The sequence below is a fragment of the Bufo bufo genome, chromosome 2 (assembly GCF_905171765.1).
Source record: "Bufo bufo chromosome 2, aBufBuf1.1, whole genome shotgun sequence".
Taxonomy (NCBI): Eukaryota; Metazoa; Chordata; class Amphibia; order Anura; family Bufonidae; genus Bufo; species Bufo bufo.
In genome coordinates this window covers 660,073,781-660,085,331 of record NC_053390.1, presented here as the reverse complement: position 1 = coordinate 660,085,331, position 11,551 = coordinate 660,073,781, and the positions used below count along the sequence as shown (strand labels likewise).

The 11,551-nt window shown below is 48.5% G+C and overlaps 1 long non-coding RNA gene across 1 annotated transcript; it reads left to right on the top strand.

Annotated features, from left to right (window-relative positions):
- The first annotated feature begins 1,983 nt into the window (after window positions 1–1,983).
- LOC120990057 lies at window positions 1,984–10,294 on the top strand. Its single transcript, XR_005776363.1, has 3 exons — window positions 1,984–2,275; window positions 9,645–9,722; window positions 10,148–10,294. It is a non-coding gene; the product is annotated as an uncharacterized LOC120990057 (long non-coding RNA).
- Window positions 10,295–11,551: the final 1,257 nt, after the last annotated feature.

Genomic DNA, 11,551 nt, shown 5'->3' with positions numbered 1-11,551 from the left:
TCCATGGAAAACAAAACACAGTGCAACTAAAAACGAACATTTAAAAAAAAGGTTACTATGGATATTGATTTACTCCCCAACCCTGTTTCTTCACAGTATTTATTCATAATGGTCACAAATCATTCATATAATATTTTAGCTCCCCCCCCCTCTATAAGTTGGAACCGTCCAGAAATAAAGGGAGGGCGGCTCTGTTATCCCACTAATGTCCAGTAGGTGGCAGACGTGCACTGTTATTTGTACACTATGAAGGGTGCAGCTGATAGTAATAGTCCCACTCCCATGTTATTCTCAGCAGCCCCCGGCTGTTAGGAAGTACAACTCCCAGTATGCATACTTGCCCGGCTGTTCTTAGAATTTCCATAGAAATGAATGGAGCATGCTGGGAGTTGTAATTTCATAACAGCTGGAGTGCCAGGGGTTGCTGACCCCTGACTTTCTGTATAGAATAAAAGTGGGTGGTTTAGTCAGCACAACCTGCCTGCAGGTGCAGATCACTATGGCGAAATACATATACAAACGGAAAATGCAAATGTGATCGCACACTGCATCCAGCACTCTGCCCTCCATGCTGGATGAGACATTGGTGTACATTTTGGCCAAAGCGCATTTAAGCCACTCACCGCGTCAAGGTCGTCTCATTTGAGTGGTCCCTAACTCTTGTTCCTACCAGTTTATGGGCCATGACAGCCACATAAAGTCCAGGGAATGCAGGTCAGCATGCCAGCCAAGTACACTTTGCTTGTAACCCCGTCCGGTGCCATTACAGCTTTCATCGGATCCAGGGATGCAAGTACCAACATTTATGTGGCTGTCATGGCCCATGAACAGGTAGGAACAAGAGTTAGGGACCACTCAATTGAGACGACCTTGACGCGGTGAGTGGCTTACTATGCTTTGGCCAAAATATAAACCAATGTCTTATCCAGCATGGAGGGCAGAGTGCTGGATGCAGTGTGCGATCACATTTGCATTTTCCGTTTGTATTCTGTATAGAATGGAAGGACCCCGGACATTTAGGAGGGGTACACATGACAATATTGGCATTGGCTGTTAAAGAGAGTCTTTCACGCAGATTCACCCTATTAACCTAATAACAGTGTTATGTCCACGGCATCCCCCCTATTAAAACGGTGCTTCTAACCTCCCTCCTCCCGTCCGTAATCCCACGCATGCGCCGATGAACGCGATATCGGCGCGTGCGCATTGAATGAGCACTGTCGGGCCGGGGCATAGCAGTTTAGCGTGCGCATGCGCGGGATTACAGACGGGAGGAGGGAGGTTAAAACAGAGACTAAGGGCGGGCAGACGCGGCGGAGGGGGAGTGCCTTCTTATTAAAAATGACCCAGGGGCCTGGGCACCGGCCCTTGTAACACCGCCCCTGGGCACCTTCACCTTCGTTTTTCTCCACAACGATGCTAGCAAGGAACAAACGGTAAGCACCGTTTTAATAGGCGGGATGCCGTGGACATAACACTGTTATTAGGTTAATAGGGTGAATCTGCGTGAAAGACTCCCTTTAAGTATAAAGGTTCATCACTGGGCTAGAGATGAGAGGTTTTCTGCCCAGTGATGCAAGGCTATTTTTAGCCAGGGTTTTGGAGGGAAAGTTTCCCGCTTTTTCCAGGGTTACTGGGCAGAAGTTGGATTCTGCCCGGTGACCCCTTTTTTATTGTTCAGGCTAAATGACCTGTTGTGTCCCAGGGCTCCGGGTAAGATTACCCGGACCATGGTAACAAAGGTCTAATTGGTGGAGGTAATTGGGATGTGGGCTATAAGTGTTTGAGCTCCGTGGGGTGGTTCACCTTTCTCGCTCGTATCATTGGGGGACACAGGACCGTGGATATAGCTGCTGCTGACACTAGGTTGAAAAGTGTTAGCTCCTCCTCTGCCAGCTATACCCCTTCCAGCCTGGAGAGAGCATATCAGTTTTTAGCTTAGTGTTGTAGGAGGCAGACCTCCCTGCTTCAGGGCGGCTTCCTTTGGTTATTTTTTATTTTATCTTTTTCCCTTTCAGGTGTGGGAAACGCCTATCCTCTCTGTCTACCCGGGGAGCAAGGCCGGTGTCGGGTTCCCTTACTGCCCGACCTCCCCAAGAAGCAAAGGTGGACCAGGGCAGCCTAGCTTCCCTGCTTCCCGCCAGCCAAAGGGTCACCTGAATCCGGCAAGACCCTCCCGCCATACCAGTCTCCTGCCGTTTCGGGTGCCAGCTGCTGAAGAGGTGACCCTGCTGGTCCACTGAGCCCCCTGTGAAGATAAGAGGATGAAGATGGGGTGAGTAATCGGGATTACGTGAGTATTCTCCTACCCCTTCCCCCCCCCCCCGGCTCCGGGCAACAGGGATACCCTTACTGGGACACCAGACTTACGCTGAATTCCCGATACCTCCTGGCCTGCCACCGCACTACTTTAGGCCCCGGCTTCTTTTCCCGCCTACCCGAGTTTAGGGTTGCGGCCCTCTCCGGCTTGTTCCTGGACCGCCGGTGGGTCCCTGCGTTCTCCGGCCAACCCCAAAAGTGCGTCCTGGTCGGCCGCTCATCTCTGATTTGGGCCGCGGCTCCAGGGGCGTGTAAGCTGCAACTCGGCACCTCCCCCCGTGATGTGGGGGTGGGGCTAGGCTTCCCGCCGCGGCTCAGAAGGCAGCGCCGGACCTCAGCTTCCCGCGCGGACTCAGCTTCTCTCTGCAGCATGCTTCTTCAGGGAACACAGGGCCTTGGATCTCCGGCGAGCTGGTAGGACAGTTACTCTCCAGCCTTGAGACTAGTAGGGGGTTTGGTAGGCAGCCATGTCCGAACCCACGAATGACCCCCGCATGCCACCAGCCGCCACTTATTATGCATGCATTAAATGTAAAGTTAAGTTCCCTCGCGGCTAGTCGGACTCTGTATGCTCCGCATGCTGTGCGCCCAGACAGGTTCTGCCCCCCCAGCCTACGCAGCCGCATGACCACCCGGACAGTGTGGAACCGGACTGGGCCCGTGCCTTATCCCGGGCAGGGGAGGACCTATCTAAAAATTTCCCAATCCACCCTTTCCCTCATGGCTCGTTTGGTTGATAAATCCCCACCTGCGCAGTCTGCACCTTTCTCAGGTGAGCACCTTAGGGGCAGACCTTCACATAAGCGGCCCAGAGCAGGACGTCATTCCTCCTCTGACGCCTCAGCATCTCTTTCCCCCCCCATGGGTCACGCTCAGGACGCATTCTTTTTCCCTGGGGAAGTTCTGTCTGACGGGGAGATTGGTGACTCAGACTCTGATATGGATCCGTAACAATCTTCCTAGATTGCTTCCATGGTGGACAGCTTAGTTACTGCTGTCCATGACACCTTTCAGGTGCAGGATGAGTCCCCCTCCACGTGTCACCAGAGAGTGTTTTTTTTCCGCTCCAGACAAACTTTCAAGGCCTTCCCCTTACATGACGACTTTTCAGTTGTCATTGCCAAGGCGTGGGACCATCCAGATCGTCGCTTCACCACGTCCAAACTACTTGATCTACTTTATGCCTTTCCGGCGGATTGGGTGGCTAAATGGTCCTCTCCTCCCAAGGTGGATCCTCCGGTCGCACGTCTAGCCAAGCACACCGCCATTCTGGTAGCCAATGGCTCATCCCTCCAGGACCCAGTGGATCGCCGTATGGAGTCATTTGCTAAGTACGTTTTCGCGGCAAGTGGCTCAGCTCTTCGTCCTATTTTTGCCTCCACCTGGGTGGCTAAGGCGGTCTCAGAGTGGGCACTCCGGTTAAACCAGGACTTGGTGGCGGACCTCCCCCTAGCTGAGCTCCAGTCCTTGGCCCTGCAAATCTCACAGGCGGGGAAGTACCTCTGTGAAACTTCCTTGGACGCGGGTGTACTGGTTGCCCGCACATTGGCTCTCGCGGTAACCCTGAGGCGCAAACTATGGCTTAAGGTGTGGGCAGCGGACTCATCGTCAAAGCGTTCCCTTACAAGCCTTCCATTTTCCGGCTCCCGATTGTTCGTGGCCCGGTTAGATGAAATTATCTCCAAGGCTACGGGCGGTAAAAGTACCCACCTCTAACTGGGCAGATCCAAGCGCACGTTTCGCGCTAAGCCTTCCAATTCCCCGGGCCCATTCCTTTTGCCGCTTCTCTGGCACACGACCGGCAGCAGGAGCCCCTCCCAGATCCTCCACGCAGGACCAACGGAAAAAGCCATTCTTTAGGCCTCAACCAGCCTGGTGCTCGCCTGTCCCTCCACCAGCAAACAGTCCTCCGCATGAAGTCGCGCCCCCACCCTCTTGGGTGGGGGCTTGCCTCCTCCTTTTTCAGGAAATTTGGCGGGCTCACATCTCAGACACGTGTGCGCTCAAAATCGTAACCTCGGATTACAAGATCAAGTTTGCGTCCCCTCCTCCACAACGTTTCTTTCTGTCCCAGACCCCCAGGGATGCAGGTCGGGCTGTTGCCTTTTTCCAGGCGATCCAGTCTCTCCTCGCACGAGGTGTGATTTCCCCGGTTCCTCTGGCGCAACAATTCGCAGGTTTTTATTCAAACCTATTTGTTGTCCCCAAAAAAGAAGGATCCGTTCGCCCGGTTCTGGACTTCAAGTTGCTGAACTGGTTTCTCCGGGTTCCATGCTTCAGGAAGGAGTCCCTTCGCTCGTTAATGCTTCACTGGACTGAGGCGAACACCTTTCTTCACTAGACATTCGAGACATGTACTTACACGTCCCCATTGCCGCGGTGCATCAGCACTTTCTCCGCTTCGCAGTAGGGCCCCATCACTACCAGTTCATCGCCCTTCCATTTGGCTTGGCGACAGCACTGCGAGTCTTCACGAAAGTACTTGCTCCTCTCCTGGCTTCTTCGTACCAGGGGCATCACCCTGGTTCCCTATCTGGACGACATCCTGGTCAAAGCAGCGACCTTCAATCAGAACGAGGACAGTCTGCATATCACTCTGGATACTCTGGCACGGTTCAGCTGGCTGGTGAACTTTCAGAAGTCTTCCCTCTGTCCCACCAGACGAATCACTTTTCTTGGCATGATCCTCGACACGGCAGTGGCGTTAGTGCGCCTCCCTCTGGACAAGCGGCTAGCCCTTCGGCGGTCTGTCTTCTCCTCCGGCGCAGGTAGGCATCATGTCACGGGGTTCCGAAGGTTCACTCGGTCCCCCATTGCCCGCAGAACTGTTGCTTAGCTTTTGGAATGAGGTTCTGTGTTTGACCTCATTCCCAGGGCGGCTTTACTAGCTGGGTGGCTCCTTGCTCCTAAGTCTGCCTTGAGCGCCGAGCTGATCACTCGGTGCTCGACTGGTTGGTCTGTCGGTCATGTGACGCTGGCCACGTCACATGACCCTCACTCCCCACTATAAATACAGGCAGCCTGCTGGCTACAGGTTGCCTGTTAATTTCTAGGTTCCTGGTATTTGTTGGACTGCTGAATACTTACCTGATCCTGTTCCTTGACCATCCTTTTGCCTGATCCTCCTGTACTGCGCATCCGTCCTGACTACTCTCTTAGGACTCCTCTTGTACTTCTCTGCTCTCCTGGTATTTATGACCCCGGCTTCTCCTGACAATTCTCTGCTTGCTCCATTTGTACTTTGCAGCTTTCCTGGTATTGACTCGGTCTGTTCACGTCCTGTTGTTTGTCTGTCTGTCATCCCTGCACTTACTCCAAGTTAGGGATTGCCGTCCAGTTGTCCCCTGTCATTAGGACTCGCGAGGCAAGTAGGCAGGGCCAGGGGTAAGGGTGGAGCGCAGTGGTCACTTCCTTTCCCCCTGTGTGTGTGTGTACGCGACCGTTACACATCAATTCGGTTTTGCATGCAGGTCTTGGGTGCAATGGTCGCTTCCTTCGAGGCAGTTCCGTTTGAACAATTCCATACCCGTGCACTTCAACGGACAATTTTGTCATCGTGGGACAAGTCACCGGAATCCTTGGACCGTCACATTGTCCTGTCCCCAGGGGTGCGTTCGGCACTCAGGTGGTGGCTCTTGGCCCCGACCTTTGAGTCGGGGAAATCCTTTCTCCCGGTCTTATGGACAGTCATCACCACCGATGCCAGTCTTCATGGTTGGGGCGGAGTCTTCCCGCCTCGGACAGTGCAAGGCGTATGGTCTCAGTCGGAGTCCATAATGCCCATCAACATCCTAGAACTCCAGGCCATTCATCTATCCCTTCTCCATTGGGCCCCTCTCCTGAAGGGCCGGCCAATCCGGATTCAGTCAGACGGGAGTGGCTTATATCAATCACCAAGAAGGAACGCGCAGTCAAGCAGCTCTTTCGGCGGTCTACATTTCAGGAGTGGAGAATTGGACGACAGATTTCCTCAGTCAAACGACCGTGGACTCTGGAGAGGTGATCGAAGCAATCTGTCTCCTGTGGGGCCAACCGGAGGTAGACTTGATAGCATCCAGGCTCAACCACAAACTTCCCACCTTCTTCTCTCGGACAAGAGATCCCAGGGCATGCGCCGTAGATGCTCTGGTGGCACCATGGGACGGGTTCTCCTGTTGTACGTGTTTCCGCCTCTTCCTCTCCTGCCCAGAGTCCTACTCAGAATCCGGATGGAGGGCATCCAGACGATCCTCATCACTCCGGACTGGCCCCCGTCGCGAGTGGTACACCGATATCATCCTTATTTTAGGAGACACGTCGTGGCCCCTTCCGTTAAGGGTCGATCTTCTCTATCAGGGACCTGTCTTCCACCAGCATTTAGAGTCTCTACGTTTGACGGCGTGGCTGTTGAAACCGTTTCTGAAGCAGTGCGGTTTCCCTGACGAGGTCATCCACACAATGATTAAGGCCAGGAAACCAGTGTAGTCCAAAATCTATTACAGAACTTGGAGGTCTTTTCTGTGTTTCTGGGCGGAACGTGACGTCCCCCCGCTCCGTTTCTCTCTTCCCATTCTCCTCTTCTTTCTGCAATCGGGCCTGGATTTGGGTCTGGCTCTTAGTTCCTTAAAGGGCCAGGTGTAGGCGCTGTCAATTTTTTTCCAGCGTCCTCTAGCACTTCAGGCTCCGGTTAAGACCTTTCTACAAGGGGTGGCTCAAACTGTCCCGCCTTATCGCCCCCCTTTGCCCCTTTGTGACTTGAACCTTGTCCTTGGTTCCCTCCAATCTGCTTCTATCTGAGCCTATGAGCGCAGTTCCCATCCGTATTCTTTCCTGAAAGGTTGCATTCCTGGTGGCTATCACATCCATCAGACGCGTTTCGGAATTAGCTCTTTCTTGTAAGTAGCCCTTCCTTATTCTGCACCAAGATAAGGCAGTGCTCCGCCCCATACCTTCTTTTCAGCCGAAGGTGGTCTCTGCCTTCCATGTCAACGAAGACCTTGTTCTCCCTTCGTTCTGCCCCTCTCCCTCACATCCTAGGGAGCAGGATCTCCATCTGCTGGATATGGTTAGGGCTCTCAGGATTTACTTTACTCCGTTTCTAGCTCTTTCCGCCATACAGACTCTCTGTTCGTTGTTCCTGAAGGTCCTCGCAACGGTTTGGCAGCCTCCAAGGTGACGATTGCCAGTAGGGTTGAGCAAACTTTGTGTTTCAAGTTCAGCGTACAAGGTTTGGGTTATCTAAGAATTCCGTTATTGATTCCGCTACCACAGACCATAAGTTATGCTATGCTATGTACCAAGGATAGGTGAATACAGAAGTGGTAATAAACCACTGTTGTCTTCTTCTCAGGGTCACTTCTTGCCTATCACTGAGAACTGGGAACCTGCTTCTGCTAGAGTGCAGGAGCTTTCTGGAATTTTTCATATTGATGGCCTATCCTCTGGATGGGTCACATCAATATGAGAATGGGTAGGAATCACACACCTGACATCCCCGCTGTTTGAGGAAGCTGTGGGGCTCACTGAAGCTCAGATATATGCTGAGGCCTCCTCATAGCTTACCATGCATAGCGCCTTCCTTTTGATAGCTGCTCAGCCCCATTTACTTGAACGGGACTGAGATGCGACTAGACCATTTGACAGATACACATGACGTCACTGGCCTAGGAAAAGACCACACCGCTCACAGGAGCACAGCTGACCCCCACCGATCTCATATTGATAATTTATCCTACGGATAGGACATTAATATGAATCTAACAAAAAACTCCTTAAATCCTGCATTGTACATGGATGGCACTCTGGATTAAAGCCTAGCACTAAGTGCTGTACATGTGTGTTGCTTGCTCGTGATCAGGTTAAGACAACAAACTTTATTTTCTTTTTTACATTGTATTGTTACATTGTCATCTACTCTGTATGCATTTATCCTTCAAATAACAGGTCTAGAAAAAGAGAAAATATAGTAAGAATTAGAGTAGACCCAACAATATCCAGGGGGTCTCTGCCACTCTTTACAAGCTCATCTCTAATAATAATTCTGGTGGGAACAGGAGATGGCGCTCTAAACTGCTTTGTTGAGAGGAACTAAATAAGCTATCTACACACCTAGTATACAGTCCTTGGACGCTCTTCACAATTGATATCTTCCTGATCCTGCCCTGTAGACATTGCATGTTTCCATTATTATTTGTATTTTTCATTAGATGCAACTAATTCTCACTAAACCTAATGAAGTTGAGCAATATTTACTTTTAATTCAATGATTAATTGCAACAAAACTGCCAAATGAGGCAGAATGGACATCTGATCTGTCATTCTTTCAGTTCATAGCATTTTTAAATAAAGAAATAAATGACTACACATATATAATAAAGTAAAAGAAAAGTACATATACCATGCTTGCAACAGATCTTGATATATAAATTTGAATGATGGTCTATAGCAGAAATGGATAAATGCTGGCTGGAAGTCTAGTAGGTACTATGAAGAACTGAATTGACCGCAAAGAACAAAAAGTGGCAAAGTGTAAAAGGCCTCAGTAGATAGTAAAATGACATGGGAGAATGTTAATCAAATTATCCAAAAGTAAAGAATGGAGAAGAAGAACAGAAAACTAATAAATATGGAAATAATGGACAGAGGAGGGAAAGGCTCAGAACAAACTGTAGCAGAGTTCAAGAAAGCACAAAAAATGAGTTAAGCCAATGGAAACTGAAAATGTTTTCCAGCGAGCAATTGTTCCCATTGGTGTTCAAGCCTCATCAGTAGGCACCACTGGTCCAGCCAGGTTGCAATCTATTGTAAGTATACCTTTGTCGTAAGTGGGATGCCAATGACATGGTTTTATTGCTTATTTCTGTGTGATCCCTTATACTCTCTTGACCTTGACCATCTTGACTTGACTATTGGTACATTTACACTGCACCAAATAAGCAGGCAATTATTGGGAAGGAACTGTTCCTTTCCAATAATTGCCTGCTCTTCAGTGGAGTTAAAGAGATGATTTACATGCAGCAATCACCTACATCATATGAGGGTGAGCAATCACTCATCCTAATTCTCCATTAATTGCTTCTGGGCAGCAGATAACTATTTACACAGGACGATCTGCTGTCCGTAAACGATGATTTTGGTGTCAGCATAAAAAAATGATTCACCAGATGAACATGCATTTGCTTGTTCATCTGGTGATCCATGGTGGAGGGCTTGTATGAATGAAACCCTATGTAGACGTTTGTTCCATATAGGAACCTGTGCAGACACTACAGTATATAATAAGTACACATGTAAATAATACAACGAAGGTTCCCAAAATCCTAACTCTGGTGTTATCTTTTCAATAGACAGAGAAGATATCGTTTTAGCACTGGGTAACATAAATTACACAGAGAACCCTTTAAACAGATGAAAGCCAGTACATTGTGAGCAGTAAGAATGGTATCTGGCTATGTGTAGAAAGGCTCCTCTGTCAAACACTATTACTACTGAAAAATAATATATCCTATTGTTGCCAACATCCTAAAATATTGTTGAAGGGTAATTTTTCCCCTGAACAGGTGTACATGCAGCAAGTGTGTCATGCAATCTAAATCAAACATCATTTTTTGTCTTTTGCAAGTATATACAATGCATTTAATTTGAATTAATGAGTCTCCCCTCCAAAGTGTCTTTGAGATCTCCAAAATATTTTATCTGGTATCTCATTACAGCTTGCTTAGCGGTTGTGTAGCCTTCACTAAAAATTGTCACATGTCTTAGCTGTTGACATGCAATAGAATTGTTACTCTGTTTGGAATTTAGAGCAATTGCGGAAACTTGTAATTAATCCCAGTCCTGTCCCCCCCAGGGACCATAACAATGAGGCAACTTTAGCAGAAATCTTTCCTAACAGTGCTGAGAATAAATGGAGCGGATTAATAGATGTTGGATCTGCATTTCCTCTGTGTCTATTATTGAAGCTCTTAAAGTGTCAGTCGGGCAGTTTCATAATAAGGTAAATATTTGAATGTTACTTATCTTATTTGGGCAATCTGATGGAGTTCAGTAAACTCAAACTCAAACTTTCAAGGTAATGGATTGTGCTTTAAGCCTGCAAAATTAACTTTGTGCCCAGTTACTCTACTAAAAATATCCAGTGTCCTCAGTAGAAGTGTTCCCCCCCCTTGACATTTTTCGTATTTTGGAACATTACAGCCTTAAGTTCAATGTTTTGTTAATCTGAATTTTATGTGATGGATCAGAACACAATAGTCTAAGTTGGTGAAGTGAAATGAGAAAAATATATAAATAAAACTATTGTTTAGAAATAGAAAACAGAAAATTGGCATGTGCGTATGTATTCACCTCTTTTGTTAGGAAGCCCATAAAAAGCTCTGGTGCAACCAATTACCTTCAGAAGTCACATAATTAGTGAAATGATGTCCACCTGTGTGCAATCTAAGTGTCACATGATCTGTCATTTTTGAAAGGCCCCAAAGGCTGCAACACCTAAGCATCACTAACCAAACAATGCCATGAAGACCAAGGAACTCTCCAAACAAGTAAGGAACAATGTTGTTGAGAAGTTCAAGTCAGGGTTAGGTTATAAAAAAAAAAATCCAAATCTTTGATGATCCCCAGGAGCACCATCAAATCCATCATAACCAAATGGAAAGAACATGGCACAACAGCAAACCTGCCAAGAGCAAACAAAAAGGCACGTTGTGAGTTTGCGAAAAGGCATGTGGGAGACTCCCAAAATGGAGGAAGGTGCTCTGGTCTGACGAGACTAAAATTTAACTTTTTCGGCCATCAAAGAAAACGCTATGTCTGGCGCAAAACCAACCCATCACATCACCCAAAGAACACCATCCCCAGCAGCCGGGACTGGGAAACTGGTCAGTGTTGAGGGAAAGATGGATGGTGCTAAATACAGGGATATTCTTGAGCAAAACCTGTACCACTCTGTGCGTGATTTGAGGTTAGGACGTCGGTTCACCTTCCAGCTGGACAGTGTCCCCAAAAACAGTGCTAAAGCAACACTTGAGTGGTATAAGGGGAAACATGTAAATGTGTTGGAATGGCCTAGTCAAAGCCCAGATCTCAATCCAATAGAAAATCTGTGGTCAGACTGAAAGATTGCTGTTCACAAGCGCAAACCATCAAACTTGAACGAGCTGGAGCAGTTTTGCAAGGAAGAATGGGCAAAAATCCCAGTGGTAAGATGTGGCAAGCTCATAGAGACTTCTCCAAAGCGACTTGGAGCTGTGAT